The following is a 23,033-nucleotide window of genomic DNA, read 5'->3' as shown; positions in this document are numbered from 1 at the left end:
TTCTCAAACGATTTCTTTCCACTTACATCCCACCCTAAGTAATCCCTTACTAACCACAGAGCACCTACGACATCATATGCCACAGATCCTCTGTGGTTAGTAAGGGATTACTTAAGGTGGTGTGTCAGTGGGATAAAATGGTTGTGAACCATTAACTTAACCTGTCCTCATAAGGCCTGCTCTCCAATCCACACAACATCCTTGTAAATCTCCTCTGTGCCCTCTCCGTAGCCTCCACATCTTTCCTGTAGTTACGTGACCAGAACTGAATACAATTTTCCAAGAGGGGTCTAACCAAGGTCTTACATAGCTGCAACATTACCTCATGGATATTATGTTCTCCAGAGCGGAAGAGTTGCAGAGGTCAAGGGAAAGATGGGAGTCGGACTTGGGTGTGGTGATTTCAGAAAGAAGCTGGTCAGATTGGTGTAAGGACAGCATGAAATCAGTTATAAATGCAAGATATGGACTGGATCCAGATAATTTTTTTACACTAATTATATCTTACCCCACAAAAGTTATGCCGATCAAAAGCCAAAATTTCAGAGATGTGTTCCAGATGAAGGACTGAGACAGGGACTTTTCCACATGCCACGTGGTCGTGGGTGAAAGTGAGGCCACTTTGGCAAGAAATTAACCAGGATAAAAGGAGTGGCCTTCACGGGCGATCTGCAGCTACATCGACCAGGTAATTTCATGGAAATAAGCGACAAATTGACCAAATATCAAATCTCATTTATAAGAATAGCACTGGGGGCAGCAAAAGAATGTATCGCGATCACTTGGAAGTCCGACTCCCCTCTACTTATAGCACGATGGACTGCGAAAATGAACAGCTGTAAACCTACAGGAAAAAAAAAATCACATTTAACTTAAAGAATAAATGTGACACTTTTGTAAAAGGTCTGGCAGCCAGACCTGGATCAGATAGGGGCCGAGATACGGTAATAAAAAGGAACCAAAAAAGGGTACTGAACCTGGCCTGCTACCAACTATGGCTCTGCAAAGCCTATGGGGCAGGAGTGGTTATAGCTGTATGCAGGTTAGCTCAGAAGAACACGCTGTTCCCAGAAAGAATGACATGAACCCCAGTTGAATGCCATTAACACAGCTTCATTGGGCTCACAGCCCTGCTTTTATTCTCAAGCTGAAGGGCATGATCAAAGCCCTCTCAGTGCTGATTGATGCATTTGCGATACAATTTCCTTGACAGGCCAGTTAGGCTCCTTTAGTTGTGGCCAATTGGAGGGCAGCGCTGCGGGCCTCGTGCGGCCTACTGGATCGTCGTGTTCGTCCTCCATTTTGTGAGGGCCCATGGGGGCTGCATGTAAAAGGAATTATTATACATACAAAAACGTAGTTTCCCCAGCTGTACTCTATATATTTAAAATCTGTGTAAGCTCTGATGGTGAATGGATCTGTATGTATGGAAGGGGAGGAGGGAGGGAAGGAAGGACTGTTTTTCTTTTTGTCTATTGTGCTTGTGAGAGAAAAGTTTAATATATTATATATTTAAAATGTCACTTTGTATAATTTTTTTTTAAAAAAAAAGAATAAAATATTGGAAACTAAATTACCTCCTGGATCTTGAACCCGGTCATACATTTAATGAAGGCCAACACACCATAGTTATAATAACACTATTAACATGTGCAGAAGCTTTGAGTGTCCTGTGGACACGACCCCCAAGATCACTCAGTTCGTCTGCACAGCTCAGAGTCCTCCCATCAGCTTGGTGTTCTGCCTTCAAATTTGACCAACTGAAGTGAATCACTTCACACTTACCTGGGTTAAATTCATTCTGCCACTTCTCAGCCCAGCCTTGCATCCTATCGATGTTCATCTGTCAGCCCTGGCAGACCTTCCAGACCGTCCGCCACACCACCAACCTTGGTCTTATCCACAAACTTACTAACCCGTCTTTCCTCATCCAGGCCATCTATAAAAAAATCACAAAGAGGAGGGGTCCAAGAACAGATCCACTGTGGAACACCTCTGGCCATGCAGAAATTAAAGTCCAATTGATGAGGTTATTCTCAATATTCCTTTCCTGTCCTGGATGTATCATTGAAGATAAGGCGTGCTGTGGAACAGACCAGGGCAGGAGCAGGCCTTCTGCCTAACATGTCAGTGTCGACCATGCTGCCAATTTGGAAATGCAAAGACTGCAGATGCTGGAATCATGATCCAGCAATGAATTGCTGGAGGACCCTGCAGACCAACCAGCATCTATGGGTAGAAATGGTCAGTCAGCTTTATAGGCTTCAAAAGGATCCTGATCCGATACAGTGATCGATCATTTCTACCCATGGATGCTGTCTGACCTGCAGGGTTCCTCCAGCAATTCATTGCTTGCTCATGGTGCCAATTTGGCCAAAATCCTTCCATTCCTTGTCTGTTCAAAATGAGAATCAGGTTTATTGTCATGAACCTGTGTCATGAAATTTGTTGTTTTGCGGCAGAATTATTGTGCATTACAGGTGCAAAAATTGCAATAAATTATGGTTCTGCAAGTACAATGTTTAAAATAAATCATTAGTGCTGTGACAGAGTATTTAGAGGTGTTTTGGGAAGGATTATTAGAGCAGGTTGCGCAAAAACATTTTAAAACACAGAATATTTGCAGGACTTCTGCACAGTGCTTTCTGCAAAAAGAGCAACAAAGTTGCAGTATACAGCTTGCTTGAGAGAGCATGTGATTTTTGCAGGCAGACAAAATAGTTTTGCTCTCAAAGAGGGAGGGTGTGAAACAGAGAGAGAGGAGACAGAAATCAGTTCTAGAAGGACAAAGCTGGCAAACTTTGGAAGGCTGCCTGGTCAAAGAAGAAGACTGACTGATTGAGGTGACCTGAAAGAAAGAGGATCATCTGGAGAATCCTAAAGGGGGCAAGTTTCGTCAGCAAGACTGATTAAACAGGAATCAGGTGTGAATGGTCCTGGAACAAAAGGAATCACTCTCTGAAAACCAACAAGAACCCTCCTGAGTGGTAACCATTTGCCTGTTAAACACTAAAGATCAGAACACTTTGTTAATGATAACTTCTGTGCACAGTACAAGAATTGCCTGCAACCAGTGAGATTGGACTGTGATCCAAATAACTTTTCTAATCTTAAATACACATTACACACACCTGTGCTTAGTATTAGAGGGAGGATTAAGTAGGTTAGATAGATTAAGTAAGTAGGTTAAGTAATAAGCTAAAGTTTAATTCTGTTTCCTTGTTCAAATATAATTAAAAACTACTTTTGTTTAAGTAACATTGCTGCTTGTTTTTGGGGTCCTCTGGACTCTGTAACAGTGCAAAAAGAGAAAAAGTGAGGTCACGCCTGTGGTTCATTGTCCGTTCAGAAGTCTGATGGCGGAGAGGAAGAAGCTGAATTTGTGCCATAGGGAGTTCGTCTTCAGGCTTCTGCACCTCCTTCCTGTTGGTAGCGGTGAGAAGAGAGGCTGACCTGGGTGGTGGGGAGGTCCTTGATAATAGAAGCTGCTTTCTTGAGGCATCGACTCTTAAATATGTCCTTGGTGGAGTGAAGACTGGTGTCCGTGATGTCGCTGGCTGAGTTTACTACCCCATGTAGCCTTTTCCTGCCCTGTGCATTGGCCCCTCCATACCAATCAGTGATGCAACCAGTCAGAATGCTCTCCACGGTACACCTGTAGAAATCTGCAAAAAGTCTTTGGTGACGTACCAAATCTCCTCAAACCCCAAACAAAATATAGCTTTCTTAATGATTGCATTGACAATATGGCCCCAGGACAGATCTTCAGAGATGTTGATGCCCACCAATTTTGAAATTCTTTACCCACTCCACTGTTAATCCTTCATTGAAAATTGGTTTGTGTTCTGCCGATTTCCCCCTTCCTGAAGTCCACAGTCAGTTCCTACATTGAGTGCAAGGTTGTTGTGCCCCCCCCCCCCTCAACTGGCTGATTCATCTGCCAGTCCATATGGCTCTTAACCATCACTTCCATCTACGTAGCCTCCCGAAGTGTCATAACACAGCCCAACCTAACCTTGAAGAATAACAGGTTATTTTCCATCTGGGCTGTCATGCAGGGTGGAAACAGGCCCTTCAACCCATCTTCCCCCTGCCGACAATAATAACCCATGCACACTAGTCCTAACCTGCCTGTGTTTGGCCCATTTCCCTCTAAACCTATCCATCCATTTTTTTTCTTAAATATTGCAACAGTACCTGCCTCTACCACTTCCTCTGGCAGTCAGTTCCATTCGCCCACCACCCTCTGTGTAACAGAGTTACCCCTCATGTTAAATCTCTTCCCCTCACCTTAAACCCATGACCTCTGATCACTAATTGCCCCAATCTGGGCAAAAGACTCTGCATTCACCCAATCTATTCCTCTCATGAATTTCAAGTTCAAGTTAATTATCATCTGGTTGGTACAACTCGACGAAAAAGCATTTTCCAGTCCTCGGTGCCAAAACATGTAGCACACATATAATCATATAACCATTTACAGGTCAGAAACAGGCCAGTTTGGCCCTACTAGTCCGTGCCGAACATCTCCCACCTAGTTCCACTGACCCGCATTTGGCACATAACCCTCCACACCTCTCCCGTCCATATACCTATCCAAATTTTCCTTGAATATTAACATCAATCTCACTTCTACCACCACTGCCGGAAATTAATTCCATACCCCCCACCACCCTCTGCGTGAAGAAATTCCCCCTCACATCTCCTCTAAACTTTTCCCCTTTTACTCTCAATCCATGCCCTTTTGTTTGAATCACCCCCACTCTCAGTGGGAAAAGCCTGTCCACATTGACCTCTATCAAATCACCCCTCAATCTTCTACGCTCCAAGGAATAAAGCCCCAGCCTGCTCAACCGTTTCCTGTAACTCAAACACTGAAACCCTGGCAACATTCTCGTAAATCTCCTCTGCTCTCTCTCTATTTTGTTTATATCCTTCCTGTAATTCAGTGACCAAAACTGCACACAATATTCCAAATTTGGCCTCACCAATGCCTTATACAATTTCAACATAACATCCCAACTCTTGTATTCAATACTCTGATTTATGAAAGCCAACGTACTAAATGCCTTCTTCACCACCCTATCCACATGTGATTCAAGTTTCAGGGAATTATGTACCATGATTCCTAAATCTTTGCCCCACTGCACTCCCCAATTGTCTACCAATTGACGTGTATGACCTATTTTGATTAGTCTTACCAAAATGTAGAACCTCACATTTGTCAATATTAAACTCCATCTGCCATCTTCCAGCCCACTCTGCTAACTGTCCTATATCACCCTGTAAGCTTTGATAATTTTCCCCGCTGTCCACAACACCCCCAACCTTTGTCTCATCTGCAAATTTACTCATCCAATTTCCCACCTTATCATCTAGATCATTAATATATATAACAAACAGTAGTGGACCCTGAGGCACTCCACTCGTCACCGGCCTCCAATTCAACAAACAATGGCATCTTCCATCCAACCATTGTTGAATCTTTCACTACTTCAACATTAATACCTAATGCTTCCACCTTCCTTACTAACCTCTTATGGGAAACCTTGTCAAAACCCTTACTTAAGTCCAATTAGACAACATCTATGGCCTTCCCCTCATCAAACTTTTTAGTAACCTCCTCGAAAAACTCTATAAGATCTGTTAAACATAATCTGCCCTGTACAAAACCATGCTAATGACTCCAAATCAATCACTGTCTGCTACATTCTTCCCTGAAAATATCTTATCCCAATCCACACCCTCCAAATCTTTTCTCATCCCCTTGAAATTTTCCTTCTTCCAATCAAGTATCTCAACCATCTCTATTCTTTTCCATTACTAGCCTAAAACTAATAATATTGAGATCACTAAACCCAAAGTGTTCCCCAACACAAGCCTCTGTCACCTGACTTACCTTGTTCCCTAATAGGAGATCCCCTCTCGAGTTGGTTCTTCTACGAATTGATTAAGAAAACTTTCCTGAACACACTTAACAAACTCTACCCCATCCAGCCCTCTTACTGTATGGGTGTCCCGGTTAATGTTCAGAAAGTTGAAATCTCCCACAGCTACCATCTTATGTTTATTACACATATATGGTATCTCCTTACAAATTTGCTCCTCTAATTCCCTCAGACCATTCGGTGGTCTATAATACACTCTCATTAATGTTTTTGTGCCTTCACTAGATGATCCCTCCAAACCATCCTGCCACACCACTGCTGTAATGTTCTCTCTAATAAGCAATGCAACTCCTCAACCTTTTATACCCCCTGTTCTATCAATGGAATCCTGGAATATTTAACTGCTAAACATGCCCTTCCTGTAACTGTTTCACTGATGGCCTCAATATCGTATTTCCATGAGCCCATCCATGCCTTAAGCTCATCCTCTTTACTTACAATGCTCTTTGCACTTAAGAGAATGTTCTCCACAAATACTCCTTTTGTTCCCATCTACCTTTACCACCTTTCTTCCTACAGCAAACAATATAAATGCAGTACACATGTGCGTATATACAGTAAGAATAAATAAATATTGTCTAAAAATTAGTGGAGTTTAATTAACCAAGTCTGATTCAAACATAACAGTTTCTCGTAAATAATAGATATTAAGCCTTTACAAGAAGGCATTAAGCTAAAAAACTCATCTCCAAAATTTGATTCAGACTCTCTTGGGAAATTAGAAACTTGTGATTCAAGAAAATGCCGGACTTGCAAGTATGTAAAGAATTGAGATTTGGGCAGGTTAAATTTAGCAGTAATCTTTTCAAATGATGCAGGATATAAATCGATGAACAGATCCTTAAAGTTTTGATTACCCTCTCTGAAAAATATTGTCACATAAAGGAAGTTGATAAAAGTGATTGGATACGAGAGGGCATGAGAGAGGGCATATGAAATGCAAAATGTTTTCTAAATTGTGCCAAAATTTCATGGAATATATAACAATTGGATTATCTTTTAACTTAGTTGAGAATGGAAACGCTGAATTAGAAAAATTCTGGGGGGGGATTTCACCTCCATTGATACCCAAATGGGCAGTCAGAATGATAATGAATGAAGGACAGAGAGTGGTAGTGGATAATTGTCTGTCAGGTTGGAGGCCGGTGACCAGTGGTGTGCCTCAAGGATCTGTATTGGGCCCATTGTTGTTCGTTATATACATTAATGATCTAGATGATGGGGTGGTGAATTGGATTAGTAAATATGCAGACGATACTAAGATAGGTGGAATAGTGGATAATGAAGAAGGTTTTCAAGGATTGCAGAGGGATTTGGGCTGCTTAGAAAAGTGGGCTGAAAAATGGCAGATGGAATTTAATGCTGATAAGTGTGAGGTGCTTCATTTTGGTAAGAAGAATCAGAATAGGACATATGTGGTAAATGGGAGAGCATTGAGGAATACAGAAGAGCAGAAAGATTTGGGAGTAACGGTACATCGTTCCCTGAAGGTAGAAACTCACGTGAATAGGGTGGTGAAGAAGGCTTTTAGTATGCTGGCCTTTATCAATCATTGCATGGAATATAGGAGTTGGGAGGTGATGTTGAGATTGTATAAGACGTTGGTGCGGCCTAATTTGGAGTTCTGTGTGCAGTTCTGGTCGCCTAATTATAGGAAGGATATAAACAGAGTGGAGAGAGTGCAGAGAAGGTTTACCAGAATGTTGCCTGGGTTTAAGCATCTGGAGTATGGGGAGAGATTGGACAGATTGGGTCTTTATTCTTTGGAGCGTAGAAGGTTGAGAGGGGATTTGATAGAAGTATTTAAGATTATGAAAGGGATAGACAGAATGGATGTGGATAGACTATTTCCGTTAAGAGGAGGAAAGATTAAAACAAGAGGACATGAGTTAAGAATTAAGGGGCAGAGGTTTAGAGGTAACATGAGGGGGAACTTCTTTACTCAGAGAGTGGTAGCTGTGTGGAATCATCTTCCGGGAGAAATAGTGGCGGCGGAGTCAATTGTATTATTTAAGAAAAGGTTGGACAGGTCTATGGATGAGAAGAAGATGGAGGGTTATGGGCATTATGCAGGGAGATGGGACTAGAAAGGGGTGTTTGGTTCGGTGGGGACTAGAAGGGCCTAATGGCCTGTTTCCGTGCTGTAATTGTTATGTTAAGACCACACTTAGAGTATTGTGTTCAGTTCTGGTCACCTCATTACAGGAAGGACATGGAAGCTGTGGAGAGGGTGCAGAGGAGATTTACTGGGATGTTGCCTGGATTGGGAAAACAAGTCTTATGAGGCAAGGTTAGCAGAGCTCAACTTTTCTCTTTGGAGCATAGAAGGATAAGAGGAGACTTGATAGAGGTCTACATGATAATGAGAGGCATAGATAGGGTGGACAGCCAGCTCCTGTTTCCCAGGGCAGGATCAGCAAACATCGGAGGACGTGTGTCCAAAGTGAAGGGAGGGAAGTTTATGGAGATATCAGGGGTAAGTTTTTTTTCCTCAGAGAGTTGTGGGTGCCTGGGATGCCTTGCCAAGAATGGTGGTGGTCTAAAACATTATGGGCATTTAAGAGACTCTTAGACAGGCATATGAATGGAAGAAAAATAGAGGGTTATGGGGTAGGATGTGTTTAGTATTTTTTTTAAAGGAATATATAGGTTGGTACAATATCAAGGGCTGAAGGACCTGTACTGTGCTGTAGTGTTCTATCTTCTATCTTCTATGTTCAATGTTTTATACAACTGCAACATGACCTCCTAATTTCTATTGTAGCCTTTCTAACCCAATGTCAAATTCAACAAATCCTGATCACTTCCTTTCTCTGTACCAGAGGTGTTCAGTTCACCATGAAGTTATCTGTTTGTAACATTAACTCTGTTATTCCTCTCCATTGCTTAGCCTCCTAGTATTTCCTGCAACCCTAACCTGGATGGCACAGTTTTACATATTCCTCTGCTTTCTCCTTCTAGAACCTCCCTCATTAACCTGTCAAAGAGATGGTTTCATCGACAGCGATGATAATACTGTGGCAACATCAACCTCAGCCACCGATCGTCTCCATGCCTTGAGGGCTTCCCTTTGCTTGTTACTCTTCCCTGTTCCGACAAAGAGTCTTCCTTATGAAACAAAATCTGAACCCAGTAGATCAGGCAGTGAAGGTGAAGCTGGTGTTTCAGATCGAGGGGGAGAAGAATGATTGGCAGTAAGAGGCAGGCTCGTAGATGATTAGGTGGAAGCTGATGGGGAAGGGATGGTGGGCAGATGAGACCAGGTCGAGGAGGGAGGATTGGGAAAGATACTGGCAGGTGATAGGTGGAAAAGATGATGGGCAGATGGAACCAATTGGGGGAGGGAGGATTGGGAAAGATACTGGCAGTAATAGGTGGAAAGATGATTGGCAGATGGAATCATGGGAATGGAAAGAGAGAGGGCAACTCGATGAAGTGGAAGAATAGGTGAACAGCCTTCATATCCAACATTACTTCGGAAGTTCTGCCACTAATATCTCATAATCCCATTAACCTTCATAGCTACCTTGACTACACCAGGAAAAAGATGCTGACTGTTCACTCTATCTAAGCCCCTCATACAGTACCTTTGTTAAGTCATCTCTCATCCTTCGTTGATCCAAAGAGAAAAGCCCCAGCTTATACCTTGCTTCATATGACATGCTTTCCAATCCAGGCAACATCCTGGTAAATCTCCTCTGCACCCTCTCCACAGCTTCCACATCCTTCCTAAAATGAGATGACCAGATCTGAAAGTAATATTCAAAGTGTGGTCTAATCAGATTTTTATAGAGCTGCAACATTACCTCATGACTCAGTTCAAGCCCCCGTCTAATGAAGGCCAACATACCATACACCTTCTTAACCACCCTACGTGACTTGCATGGCAACCTTGAAGGACCTATGGAACCGAACACAAGATCTCTCTGCTCTTCCACACTGTTAATCATTAACCATATCTCCACCTTCAAGTTTGACCTCCCAAAGTGCATCACCTCACACTTATCTGGATTGAACTTCATCTGCTATATTTCTGTTCAACTCTGCATCCTGTCTCTATCCTGTTATAACCAATGACAACTTTCTGTCCTATCTACACCACCTCCAACCTCCGTGTCATTTCCAAACTGACCCACCCCTCCATGTTTTGTTTGTCTGTATGTGTGTTATATCTGGTTGTGTGTCTGCATGTTTTTGCACCGAGGACCAGAGAACAATGTTTCGTTGGGTTGTAATTGTACAATCAGACGACAATAAACTTGACACCACTTCTTCATCCAAGTTATTGATAAAAAAAATCACAAAGAGCAGGGGGCCCAGAATGGAATCTATCCCCAGGATCACTCACTCCCATGGGATAGCATCTGAGATCTGGTCCAGACCTCCAGGAGAGGGAAGAAGGTGGAGACAGGGGAGAGGTACATTTGGAGAAGAATCAATAGCAGTCTTTTTCAATGCTAATGTTCCCCATTCGTTACCTTCAAACTCTGGAAAGATTAATGAGAACAGAGCACAGAATCTCATTAAATCTACTTGTAGACTTAATTACTCCTAAAATTAGATTCTCCTCATACATCACAGACTTGTCAGGCAGAATTAGACTATGCATCACACATCAAGAATTAAACAGTAATTGTATGTCCTGAATCCAAGATCTGCCAATCTAACATCTCTTATAGAACCATAGAACACTACAGCACAGAAACAGGCCCCTTCAGCCCTTCTAGTCTGTGCTGAATCATTGTTCTGCCTAGTCCCATTGACCTGCACCCAGTCCATATCCCTCCATACCCTCTCCCATCCATGTTCCTGTCCAAATTCTTCTTAAATGTTAAAATTGAGCCCACATTCATCACTTCAGCTTGTTCCACACTCCCACCACACTCTGTGTGAAGAAGTCCCCCCTCATGTTCCTGCTAAACTTTTCCCCTTTCACCCTTAACCCATGTCCTCTGGCTTGTGTCTCACCTCCCCTCAGTGGAAAAAGCCAACCTACATTTACTCTGCTTCTCCCCTCATGATTTTAAATATCTTTATCAAATCTCCCCTCATTTTCTATGCTCCAAGGAATAAAGTTTTAATATGTTTAACCTTTCCCTGTAACTCAGTTCCTGAAATCCGGTCATCATCCTAGTAAATTTCTCTGGATTCTTTAAAACTTATTGATATCTTTCATGTAGTTAGGAGACCAAAACTGTAGACAATACTCCAAATGTGGCCACACCAATGTCTTATACAACTTTACCATAACATCCCAACTCCTATACTCAATACTTTGATTTATGAAGGCCAAGATGCCAAAAGCTCTCTTTATGACCCTCTCCACCTATGACACCACTTTCAGGGAATTATCTATCTGTATTCCCAGATCCCTCTGTTCTACCGCACTTCTCAGTGCCCATATATGTCCTTTCTTGGTTTGTCCTTCCAAAATGTAACACCTCTCACTTGTCTGCATTAAATTCCATCTGCCACTTTGAAGCCTATTTTTACAGCTGGTCCTGATCCCTCTGCAAGCTTTGAAAGCCTTCCTGGCTGTTCACTAAACCTCCCGTCTTTGGGCCATCTGCAGACTTGCTGATCCAATTTGTACATATTCATGCAGATTGTTAGGTGTTTTTATGGAGCGACGCCACATTGAGGCCGGCTACATTGGGGTTAAAAAAAAGGCAGACATACCTTTTTATGGAGAAGGCTTATAATACTGCTCCAACATTGCTTTGATAAAGAGCAGTGTCAGGAGCCGACCTTTGGACCTGAGGGAGGCGGGGTGAGCGGGGCAGTAGCGCTGCCCGTTGCCATGACGTCAAACATATGCACCGAGCAATGGCCGACTTTGTTACCCATAATCCCCTAGAGCTATTCCAGCTGCGTGGGGGATTTATGGGAAGACGGCTGTTGATCCTCCTTCCAGCTCTTCTGCCCGGCGCTGCCCCTCCAGCACGTCAAGCCAATAGACAATAGACAATAGGAGCTGGAGTAGGCCATTTGGCCCGTCGGGCCAGCACCGCCATTTTAGATCATGGCTGATCATTACCATCAGTACCCCTTTCCAGCCTTATCCCCATAACCCATAACTCCGTTATCCACAAGAGTCTTATCTAACTCTCTTTTGAACATAGTCAGCGAATCCGCCTCTACCACCCTCTGTGGCAGAGCATTTCACATATTCACACTTCTCTGGGTAAAAAAATGCTTTCTCATCTCCGTCCTAAAGGGCCTACCCTGTATTCTTAAACTATGCCCTCTAGTCCTCGTCTCCCCCATCATTGGGAACAAGTAATCAGACTTCACCTTGTCTATCCCCCTGATGATTTTGTATACCTCAATCATGTCCCCCCTCATCCTTCTAAACTCCAATGGATACAAGTCCAGTTTTTCTAGCCTTGCTGCATATGACAACCCTGCCATCCCTGGAACTAACCTTGTAAATCTGCGCTGCACACCCTCTATAGCTAGTATGTCCTTCCTCAAATTTGGAGACCAGAACTGGACGCAATACTCCAGTTGGGGTCTCACCAGGGCCCTGTATAACTGCAGAAGGGCGTCTCTGTTCCTAGACTCCAATCCTCTCTTTATGAAAGCCACCATTCCATTTGCCTTCTTCACAGCTTTCTGAACCTGCATGCTAGCCTTCAGTGACCGGTGAACAAGTACACCCAGATCCATTTGCACTTCCCCACTCCCTAGCTTGTCTCCATTTAAATAATACTCAGCTTTCCTATTACTTCCCCCAAATGAATAACCTCACATTTGTTCACATTGAAATTCATCTTCCATTTAGCCACCCACTCTTCCAGCCTGTCCAAGTCCCTCTGCATTTTCCTTACATCCTCCTCACACCCCACACCGCCACCCAGTTTAGTGTCATCTGCAAATTTGCTCATGTTATTTATAATTCCCTCATCCAAATCATCTTTGCTCCCCTCTTCCATCCATCAGATCCCCCAGCTCTGCTTCTCCATGTCCACTCCTCAGCATCTGTCCTTCCTTCCTCCCGGGCCGTGGAGCTCAGCACCCGGGTCTTTTGCCCTCTAGCCCTGGCGGCTCTGACCCTCCTTACCCCCACATGTCCTCAACGCTCTTTGGGCTGGACTCCCTCCACTTGCCCTCATCTTGCACATTTATTTCCGCTCTCTCTGGCTCCTCGCTGTCCTCCTGCTCCTTGGTCTCTTTGGTGAAGGAGCAAGGGGCAGAGGGGGAACTGGAAGAGGACATTCCTGGGTGACAGGAGAGAGCCCTAACCCCAGTACCAAATCACCGTGGGAGGTCTGATGTTAACTCCTGGGTCGCAGGCTGACGGCATCATCACAACGTCATCAGTCTGCCCCTAAGCAGCCACCTTCAGTGGCATTGTCTTTCAGGAGTGAGGAAGAGTGACTCACTTCACCTGTGAGACTACCCCCCCCGGAAGGATCAGAGCCTCATCCAGCAGCCGCTGTCAGCGTTCTTATAAAGGTAGGTGAAGTGATATTATGTCAGAGAATATCTCCCTTTTCATTCACTATTTTTCCACTATAAAAAGGCCTAGTGATATAGATGACAAACAACAACGGTCCCAGCACCGATCCCTAAGGCATACCGCGAGTCACAAGCCTCCAGTATGAGAAGCATCATCCACCACCACTCTCTGCCTTCTCCCATCCAGCCTTTGTCATATAGTTCACTACGTCACCATGAATACCGAGCGTCTGAACCTTCCTGAGTCAACTCCCATGAGGGACCTTGTCAAGCCCTTACTAAAGTCCATATGGACAATATCCACAGCCTTTCCTTTGCCAACTTTCCTGGTAAAACTCCTCAAAAAACTGGTTAAACATGACCTACTGAGCACAAAGCCATGTTGACTCTCCCTAATCAGTCCCTGTCTGTCCAAATAACTGTATATCCAATCTTCTAGAACACCTTCCAATAATTTACCTACCACTGGTGTCAGGCTCACGGGCCTAAAATTTCCAGAGTTACCTTGAGAGCCAATTTTAAATGACGGAACGATGTGAGTTACCCTCCGGCACCACTCCCGTGGCTAAGGACATTTGAAACATTTCTGCCCTGCAATTTCCACACTCGCCTCCCTCAAGGTCCAAGGGAAAATCTTTTTCAAATGTTCAAAGTTTCCTTTTATTGTCATGTAATAACACCTTAAAAATGTCATTTACATGAAATGCTTGATCTTTTGTCTGTCATAAGGCAAAGAAAGACACTCCATGCGCATTGCCTGTTGCCCCTAACAATAGGAAAAAGAGGATATAGATAAGGTGGAGAGGGTGCAGAGAAGATTTACAAGATGTTGCCTGGCTTAAAATACCTAGAGTACAGAGAAAGATTGAAGAGGTTAGGACTTTATTCATTGGACCGTAGATGGGTTGAGAGGGGATTTGATAGAGATGTTTAAAATTATGAAGGGAATAGATAGACTCTTCCCCCTGAGATCAGGGGAGGTTGAAACAAGAAGACACAAGTTGAGGGTAAGGGGGCAACATTTTAGGAGAAACATTAGAGAATGTTTCTTCACTCGGAGAGAGGTGGCTGAATGGAATAATCTTCCAGAGGAAATAGTTGAGGCAGAGTCAATTCTTTCATTTAAGAGGAGGCGGGATATATACATGGATAAGAGGGGATTAGAGGATTATGGGGGAGAATAAGTGGGGGGGAGCTAGTGGAGTTGTTTGAGTAAACTGGCATGGACTTGAAGGGTCAAGATGGTCTGTTTCCATGCCTTAAACTATTATATGGTTATAAGCAAAAGAGAGTCCCTTCAGAGATACCGAGTGTCCGTGGATTTGCCTCCAGAGCTCCCGCAGCCTCTGCAGCCGCACAGACTCTTATTCGATCCATCGGCTGTAGGTCCAAATCTCCAACATGATCAGGAAGCCTTCAGAGTCCAAGGTCCTTCGGGAGCCCTGCTTGGCTAAAGTACCCTCTTGGTTCCACGCTCCGATACCAGTTCTATGGGCAAGTGTCCAGCAGCCTAAGAGGGGGTCCCAACTGTAAGTTGCCCATGTCCTGTGTTAATCCGTCAACTGGTGAGTTCCTAAATGACTATGTCTAATCTGTGTTCACCAAGGAGTGGGGAGCAGGGCATGGCAGACAGGGAATTCGAGGAGGGGAATGTTGATGGGTTAGACTCAGGATCTCACGATGAAGAAGGTGGAGGTCAGTGGTTCTCAAACTTTTACTTTCCACTCACATTCAACTAATCACAGACCCCCTATACATCCTACAACATCCCCAGTCATCACTCACTCCTCAACTATCTCCCTCCAACCCCATCCCTCACTCCCCAACTCCATCACTCACTCCCTCCTACTCATCACTCTCTCCCCAACTATCTCCTTCACTCCACCCCTCATTCCCCAACTCCATCACTCACTCCCTCCTACTCATCGCTCACTCCCCAACTATCTCCCTCACTCTCTTCAACCCCATCACTCACTCCCTCCACTCCATACCTCATTCCCTCCACTTCATACCTCACTCCCTCTAACCATCCCACTCCGCAACCATCTCCCTTGCTCCCTCCAATCCCATCCCTCACTCCCTCCACTCCATCTCTCATTCCCTCCATTCCATCCATCACCCCCCAACTTCCCTCACTCCCACCAACTCCTCTCTCCCTCCAACTCCTCCCTCACTCCCTCCAACTCCTCCCTCACTCCCTCCAACTCCTCCCTCACTCCCTCCAACTCCTCCCTCACTCCTTCCAACTACCTCCCTCACTCCCTCCAACCCTATCCCTCACTCCCCAACTATCTCCCTCACTCCCTCCAATCCTATCCCTCACTCCCTCCACTCCATCTCTCAATCCCTCCATTCCATCCCTCCCCAACTCCTTCCTTCACTCCCTCCAATTCCTCCCACTCATTCCAACTACCTCCCTCACTCCCTCCAACCCCATTCCTCACTCCCCAACTATCTCCCTCACTCCCTCCACTCCATCTCTCATTCCTTCCATTCCATCCCTCACCCCAATTCCCTCACTCCCTCCAACTCCTCCCTCACTCCTTCCAACTACCTCCCTCACTCCCTCCAACCCCATCTCTCACTCCCCAACTATTTCCCCCACTCCCTCCAATCCCATCCCTCACTGCCTCCACTCCATCCCTCATTCCCCCAACATCACTTACTCCCTCCAACTCCATCACAACTATCTCCTTCACTCCCACTAACCCCATCCCTCACTCCCTCCACTCCATCCCTCACTCTGCCAACCCACCCCTCACTCCCTCCAACTCCATCCATCACTCCCTCAAAATCCATCCCTCACTCCCTCCACTCCATCCCTCACACTTCATCCATCACTCCCTCCAAGTCCATCCCTCACTCCCTCCAACTCCATCCCTCACTCCCTCCAACTTCATCCCTCACTCACCTAACTCCATCCCTCACTCCCCCAACTCTATCCCTCACCCTCCAACCCCATCCCTCACTTTCTCCCCCATCTTAAACCCCTCCATCCCTCTCCCTCCTCTTCTAGTCCCTTCCTCCCTCTAGTCATCCCAGTGTGGGTTCGGGTTCGGTTAGGAGAATGCCCACCTCCTTTCACCACACTGGCACCTGACAGCATGTCTGCCAACAAGACCGTAAATGTGGAGGCTTAAATCACAGTCAGAGTGTTGATAGTCCAGACCATATATGGACTCAAAGAGAGTCCAGTTTATCAGAGCCGTGGAAGGGTGCCAGGGAACGATTTGTGCTCCCTCTCTGATCCACCGTCACCTTATGTGGAGTGTTTTAGCCCGGTCGAAACATTCCAGGATTTTTGTTTGTCACAAAGAGCAGTCATGGAATTGTTCAGCAGGGAATGTCCAGAATGAGTCTCAGACTGCCCACGCGTTGGCTGTCAGGTCATTTCCCTCACCCTCCCGCCCCCCCACCCCACTATGATTTATGAAGGCCGGCATACCATATGCCTTCTTAACCACCCTGTCTACATGGGAATCCACCTTCAGTGAACTCTGTACCATAACCCCCAGTTCCCTTTGCTCCTCTGCATGCCTTAATGCCCTTCCCTTAACTGTATGTCCTATTCAGGTTATTTTTACCAAAATGCAACACCTCACACTTGTTTACATTGAATTCCATCTGCCATCTTTCGGCCCACTCTTCTAAACAAACCAAATCCTTCTGTAATCCAAGAAAATCTACCTCACTATCCACCACTCCCTCCATTTTCATATCATCTGCATATTTGCTTACCCAGTTAACCACACCCTCCTCTAAATCATTAATATAAATGATAAACAACAATGGACCCAGCACCGATCCCTGAGGCACCCCGCTAGTCACAGGCTTCCAACCTAACAGACAGTTGTCCACCATGACTCTCTGCTGGCTATCTTCCAGCCACCTCTGAACCCATGTCACAATCCCTCTACTTATTCCTAGTGACTGAATCTTCCTTATTAACCTTCCATGTGGAACCTTATCAAAACCCTTACTAAAATCCAAATAGATCACATCAACCGCTCTACCTTCATCCATCTTTTTTTGTCACTTCCTCAAAAAACTCAACAAAGTTTGTCAAACATGTATTTTACAAACCTATGCTGGGGGCCCCAAGTCAATCCCTGCCTATCTAGATATGCGTATATACTATCTCAAAGAATACCCTCCATAACCTTCCCCACCACTGAAGTCAAATTTACTGGCCAATAATTACTTGGCCTACACCTACTGCCTTTTTTGAACAATGGAACAACATTTGCAACCCTCCAATCCTGTGGTACCACCCCCTCCACTAGTGATCTTTGAAAAATCACTGCAAGTCCCCCTGCTATTTGTTCCCTGACCACCCTTAAAGTCCTGGGAAAAATCCTATCGTGACCAGGAGACTTATCAACCTTAATTCACCCTAGAAGCTCCAAACCCTCGCTTTACTAATCCCTGTCCTCTCTGTTGAATTTTTTGAAGAGGTGACTAGGAATGTTGATGAGGGTAGAGCAGTGGATGTTGTCTATATGGACTTCAGTAAGGCCTTCGATAAGGTTCCGCATGGGAGGTTAGTTCAGAAGGCTAAATCCTTGGGTATTAATTCAGAGATAGTCAAATGGATTCAACAGTGGCAGGAAGGAAGGTGCCGGAGAGTAGAAGTAGATACTTGTTTGTCAGGATGGAGGCCAGTGACAAGTGGTGTACCTCAGGGTTCGGTATTGGGACCGTTGCTGTTTGTCATATATATTAATGATCTGGAGGATGGGGTGGTAAATTGGATTAGTAAATATACAGATGATACTAAAATAGGGGGAATTGTGGATGATGAAGAAGATTTTCAAAGATTGCAGAGGGATTTAAACTGCTTAGAGGAGTGGGCAGAGGGATGGCAGATGGAGTTTAATGCTGATAAGTGTGAGGTGCTTCATTTTGGAAAGAATAATCAAAGCAAGACATGTGGTAAATGGGAGGGTGCTGAAGAATGCAGTGGAGCAGAAAGATCGAGGAATAACGGTGCATTGTTCCCTGAAGGTAGGAGCGCATGTGGATAGGGTGGTGAAGAAGGCCTTTAGTATGCTTGCCTATATAAATCAGTGCATAGAATATAGGAGTGGGGAAGTAATGATGAAACTGTTCAAAGCATTGGTGAAGCCAAATTTAGAGGACTGTGTGCAGTTCTGGTCACCGAATTATAGGAAGGATATTAACAAGATAGAGAGAGTGCAGAGAAGATTTATAAAAATTTTGCCTGGGTTTCAGCATCTGGAATACAAGGAAAGATTGAGCAAATTAGGTCTTTATTCCTTGGAAAGTAGAAGGCTGAGAGGGGATTTGATAGAGGTGTTTAAGATAATGAGAGGGATAGATAGAGTTGATGTGGAATACAAGAGGTCATGGGTTGAGAGTTGATGGGCAAAGGTTTAGGAGTAACGTGAGGGGGAACTTCTTTACTCAGAGAGTGGTTACTGTGTGGAATGGGCTTCCAGGAAAGGTGGTGGAGGTAGGGTCAATTTTGTCATTTAAGAAAGAGTTGGATAAGTATATGGATGGGAGGGGGATGGAGGGGTATGGGCAGAGTGCTGGTAAGTGGGATTAGAGGGTACTTGGATCAGTGTAGACTAGAAGGGCCAAATTGGCCTGTTTCTGTGCTGTAATTGTTATATGGTTATATAACTAAGCCCTTTGCCTCTCTTATTTCATATAGCCCAATGTCCATTTTCCTCGGTTCCTTATATAGTTCACCGGTACCATCATCCAGTGGATCTATTCTATCATTAACCCTTCTTTTACTGTTCACATATCTGTAAAATCCCTTAGGATTCACCTTTGCCTTATGGACAACTCATACCTTCTTTTTGCCTTTCTAATTTCCCTCAAGGTTCTTCCTGCAATCTAAGTAACGACCATACATCTCCTCAATCCCTTGATTTTTATATTTAGTATAGGCCTTGCTCTTGTCCCGAACCAACTTCTTAATTTCACCAGAAAAACACGGCTCCCTCGAACCTTTAGTCTTTCTTTTCAGCCAGACTGGGATATAAAGATCCTGTACTCTCAAAATCTCACCCCTAAATGCCTTAATCTGTTGCCTTTTCGTCAACAACAAACCATTAGTGAAGTCACTTGAGCACTCTTCAAAGGCTCTTGCAAAAGCTCTAGAGCCGATACGTCTACCATATGACAGAGCTCCAGTATTTAAAGTAAGATTTGTTTTAAAGTGTTTGTATGTGAGTTACGGTAACAATCCTTTCCCAATTTATCTCCCAAAAACATATCTATATACTCTGTCACAGAACTAACCTTACATCAATAGTATTTGTCGTACTATCTTGACAGAGATCTGCCCATCTTTGCTCATCAATTGTAATATTGAAATCCAGCTCCCATTTCTGTCTAGATTTATGCACTCCTTGTTTAATAGTTCTCTTTTGCAATAAAAGATATATTGCAGAAATAAATTGCTTAGTATTTTCTCTCCTAATAAGTGTTTCCACCTCACTACACATGCGTAGCTGTATCTCTAAACCTAACTTTTCCCTTAACGATGCTCTCAATTGGCAATAACAGAACAAAGTGTGGTTGGGTATTTCATATTTATTCCTTAATTGTTCAAAAGACATCAATTGGCCTTGTTCATAGCAATCTCCAATATTTAAACACCTTTACTGAATCAAATAATGAAAAATCGATAATCTTTTGAAAAAGGTACAAGCTGAGTTTGAATTAAAGGCACCATAAGCGATATACTCCCTTTCATTCCAATTTCATCGTTTATCTTTTTCCCAACAGTAATCAAATGCTTCAGCAGTGATGTCTCTTTAATCTTGGTTAATCATTTTGAATTCCTTTTGTATATAAATTCCCCTGCTAATCTCACTCCTATTTTATCCAACTCAGAAAGAACTGGTCTTTCTGCTCCTTTAAAGAGAGAGGTAAGAAATCTAATTTGAGCCGCTTGGTAATCATTCTTAAAGTTAGGAAGCTCTAAACCTCCTAATTCATATTTCCACTTTAATCTTTCTTTAGAGACTCTTGACAGTTTACCTTTAAAAAGACATTTCCTTACATGTTTATTTAATTCTTGAAAAAACTTTTGTGGCAATAATATAGGTAAGGTCTGAAAGAGATATTGAATTATTGGGAATTTATTTATCTTTATACAGTTAACCCTTCCTATTAATGTAAATAGGTAAAGTCATCCATTTTTAAAAATCTTCTTCAACTCTTTTGAGTAGTGGCAAATAATTCAATTTATATGTTTTTTTTTAAATTATTGTCTACACGAATCCCTAAATATTTAATTCTATCTTTTGGCCATTTACATTGAGTATTTCTTTGACAGTAACTATAATCTCCTTCTGTAAGAGGCATAATTTCACTTTTGTCCCAATTTATTTTATTCTTCAAAGTTAAAGTGTAGTTTCCTTAAAGATGTCTTAGGTTCTGTCAAATATATTAAAACATCATCTGCAAATAAGATAATTTTATGCTCTTCTTGACCAACCTTAAATCCCTTAATTTCCAAATTGTTTCTAATTACTTCTGCTAGTGGCTCAAAAGCTAATATAAACAAAACTGGAGATAAAGGACATCCTTGTCTACTTGATCTCATCAGTTGGAATGGAGTGGATATTTATCCATTAGTCACCACGTTAGCTTTATATAATGCTTTAATCCAATTTATAAAAATTTGACCAAATCCAAATTTATCCAGGACTTTAAACAAAAAGTCCCATTCTAATCTGTCAAAGGCTTTTTCTGTATCTAAAGCCACAGCAGCACTTAAATCTTTTCTTTTTTGTGCTAGATGTTTGATACTAAGTAACCTGGCCATGTTATCTACTAGTTCTCTCTTTTTAACGAAGCCTGTCTGGCCCATTTTTAATAATTTCGGCAATAATTTAGTCTTCCTATTTGCCAACATTTTAGCAAGTATCTGCATTCAGTATGGTGAAGGTTTCAAAGGAACTCTCTCTTTTTTTGTTATCACAGTCATTATTGAAGAGTATGTATTCTTGATGCTTGATCAAGTATTTCCATAAAAAAATAAATCAATAAATCTTTAAATTATTTATAAAATTCAGATGGGAAACCATCTTCTCCCGGTGCTTCATTACTTTGTAATGAACTCATTGCCTCCTTCACTTTGTGTAAAGTTAGCACTTAATTCTGCTTGTTCTACTGTGCTCACTCTAGATAATTGTATATAAGATTAATATCCATTTTATTCTCATCTATATAGTTTAGAGTAAAATTTCTTAGATGATTCATTTATTTCTTCAGGTTTGTAGCTAACAACATTCAAATGATTTTTAATTACTGTGGTGATACACCACTGTATTCTGTTACTTGGTTACTGGCACTGTGTATATACATGGTTCATATGTATGGCTGGGCCACTTTCCCTTGGTGACTCCACCCTCAAGATAATAAAGGCAGTTTAGCCAATTCCCTCCCTCAGTATGAGTCGTAGGATCAGGCCAGTACAGGATCCTGGTTCAAGTCTTGTTGTATTAAAAGCCTGTCATCCTGAAACTCCAGCCTTTTGGTATTACTGATAGTGTATCCATTCCATTAACTTTTCTTGATACCTGCTCTGCTTTTAATTGTCATGTGATCTTTCACCAAACTCATAATATCTTTTTAGTTCTTGTAATTGCCTTTTCTGTTCTATAGGTTTGTAATGTGTTATATTGAAGGGTTTTTTGTTAATTAATTGTCTTCATTTACCTTCAGATCTTCTTTTGATCTTTTTCCTAAACTGTTATTTCTTTTTCCAATTGATCTACATCTTTCATGTACTCCTTCTTGATTTTTAGAAGTAAAACATAATTTGACTTCTAAAATAGGCTTTCAAAGCATCTCATATTACAGAGTTCAAATATATATCAGAAATAATTGTATTTGATCTCTAATGAAATCTCAGAAATCTGGTCTTTTTAATAGTAATTAACTCAATCTCCATCTATAAACTGGTTTCTCTTTGACTGGCATTATAAAGGCAAATGATCAGATACAATTCTTACTTTATATTCTGCATCTAATATCCTGCCCTGTAATTGTGCTGAAATCAGAAATAAATCCATTCTAGGAGTCATGTCTATTTGAATAAAAAGAATAGTCTCTTTCTCTTTGATGAATTCTTCTCCAGGCATCTATAAAGTTCAAGTCACTTATTAATACCAATGTGGCTTTTTTTGATTTAGCTCTTGACTTTCCTCTAAGTTTGTGTCAAAACAGAAGTTAAAATTTCCTTCTATTAAAATATTCCTATGCACCTGTGTTAAATTCAAAAAGGTTTCCTGTATAAATTCACATTTGGTGTGTAAGATTTAGAAGAGTCCATAGTTCTGAATATATTTGACAATGTAACATCATGTATTTTAATTGGAAGATATTTTTCTCTCCAAAAATGCCACTCTTCTTGTCTTAAAATCAAATGATGAAGCTGCCACATATCCTACCCAGTCCCTTTTTAACTTCAAACATTCTTTCTCAATTAAATGTGTTTCTTGCAGAAAAGCCAAGTTTGCTCCCATTTTTAAAATAAATATGCTAACACTTTTTCTTTTCACTGACCCATTTAATCCATTAAAGTTAAAATTTATAACTTTTACTATATTACTCATCTTACTAATCCATTCCTTCCTC

General features: G+C 42.5%; 1 long non-coding RNA gene across 1 annotated transcript; it reads right to left on the bottom strand.

Annotated features, from left to right (window-relative positions):
• Positions 1-736: 736 nt before the first annotated feature.
• Positions 737-11,688, bottom strand: LOC138756040 (uncharacterized). Its single transcript, XR_011352692.1, has 3 exons — positions 11,628-11,688; positions 1,786-1,939; positions 737-844 (listed from the first exon to the last, which is right to left on the bottom strand). It is a non-coding gene; the product is annotated as an uncharacterized lncRNA (long non-coding RNA).
• Between the last annotated feature and the right edge of the window lie 11,345 nt (positions 11,689-23,033).

This window comes from Narcine bancroftii, chromosome 3 (assembly GCF_036971445.1).
Source record: "Narcine bancroftii isolate sNarBan1 chromosome 3, sNarBan1.hap1, whole genome shotgun sequence".
Classification (NCBI taxonomy): Eukaryota; Metazoa; Chordata; class Chondrichthyes; order Torpediniformes; family Narcinidae; genus Narcine; species Narcine bancroftii.
The sequence above is the reverse complement of the archived record's forward strand: the minus strand, read 5'-3'. Positions and strand labels throughout refer to the sequence as shown.